This window comes from Choloepus didactylus, chromosome X (genome assembly GCF_015220235.1).
Source record: "Choloepus didactylus isolate mChoDid1 chromosome X, mChoDid1.pri, whole genome shotgun sequence".
Taxonomy (NCBI): Eukaryota; Metazoa; Chordata; class Mammalia; order Pilosa; family Megalonychidae; genus Choloepus; species Choloepus didactylus.
The window spans coordinates 172,681,205-172,683,137 of NC_051334.1; positions in this window are offsets into that span (position 1 = coordinate 172,681,205).

Genomic DNA, 1,933 nt, shown 5'->3' on the forward strand with positions numbered 1-1,933 from the left:
ACAAATTGTTTTAAGACCATTAGAAGGAGACCATTTTCATTCCTTAAACTAAACTGTATATTTTTGGAAACCCAAAAACTCAAAAGAGTACAACATGCATCTAGTCTGTTGTTTTGTGTTAGTCATTGCTTAGTGAACACTCCTTACCATCATTTGAGGGTAGAAAATACATAAGAATATTAAGAATGTAGTAACTTTCACTGATTTGTATGGTCAAAGCATAGCCGACCCTGGCAGATTACCACCACGCACCTGTGTGAATCCACTTGTGGGTATGTTGTGTTTTATGGATTTCAGCTCTGAAGGACGCTGTACTCATATTCTGACCTCTTTTCCCCTGCTCATTTGTTGATATCAACTGCTCATGCTCTTTTCATATAAACACACTGGATGTGAAAGTCACAAACTGCAAAATGGTAAATAGTTTATGAGGTGATATTGATAACTAAGTCATGAAGCACTTTACATGCACAGTAGTCAGGTTTTAATTGCCCTGTAAACTTATGAGGCAACAATACATTCCGTTATCAAAAGAAAAATATAGGGGTGGATTTTAAGCATAACCATGCTCAACAATTAGCTGACAATATCTTAGATTTAATGTTCCTTAAGACTATAAATTTTCAGAAAGTATACAAATGTATTCAAAGCTGAATGAAGTGGCTTCAGGGATGAGTTGGAGTCCACCGATATCACAAACATGAAACTTCATGTTACAAGATAAAAATATTACTGGTCTCACCAAATAAATGAAATACTTGAAGTCATTACTGTTTTCTACGAAAGAAGACTGATAGGGCAAAATTGGAACAACTTGTTCCAAGCATTTCTGTTTTCCTTCTTGAGTAATGTTTCTGGGATCTTCCCAAAGCCCTGAGGAGCTAAATCCAGTCCACTTGAAGCCACTCCTACCTCTTCCTTTTCAGTGTATAATCTGTTTTCCTGATGTAAATTATTTGGCGATTTCTGAGGCATGGGCAGAAGGTAGGAGTTAGCTAATATTCTGATTATGCCTTTCTCAAGTACTAATGTACTTGACTTTTTCTGAAGTAAACCAAACATGTAATGCAGAGAAATGCTCTTAATTAGCTTGAACAAAGCCATGGTTTAGAGAACAGTAGAAGGCTTTTCATATTTGCCCTTTGTGAATATTTATCATTTACTTGGGTTGTTAACACCAGCATATTGTTACTGATTTTTTCCTTATTGGATCTCTTTCAGATACAAGCCGTATGCCTTTTTGTGGACAGTCATTTCAATTCATTTAAAATCAGTTTGCGCAAATGATTTTTGCTCTTATCACCCACCTCATTTACATGACTAGCTTTGTTTATATATTTCTAAGTAAAATACTTAACCTAGTGTAAGAGAAACAATAAAATCATTCCTTTCTAAAATCGCAAATTGATACTACAAATAGCTTAAATGCTTGGACACCAGTTACCACAGGGAACAATTGCTTGAGAAAATTTCATGGTTTCAAGTTTACTTTAGGAATTCAGAGTCCTACAGGTTTGTTTTATTTTGCATTTGGGACCAAGAAAATACTGGTGTCATGGTTTGTCAGGTGCATTACACTAAAATAGAAAGCATAAATAGATTGGTTGTGTTTGTATTTTAGTTATCTGTAGAACTTAAGGGCTGTGATAGTAAGATGAACTGGTAGTCCCAAGTTATATAAAGAAAGCAGGTCAGCAGTGGCAGCACAAAGATGACATTTTTTGCTGCCAGTGTTCTACTTTTTGCACCACTTCTTCATGTTTCTGCTGAAAGAGTAATGATAATATTAGAAGAATAACGTTCCAAGAATAAAGCATTTGTAAAATTTATTTTCTAGGCTTTATCACAGAAATTAGATTTAAATAATGAAATGTTTTTACATCTTATTGTAAAACTTTCTAGACTCAACTATGTTTCTGGTTTTAAGTTTTGG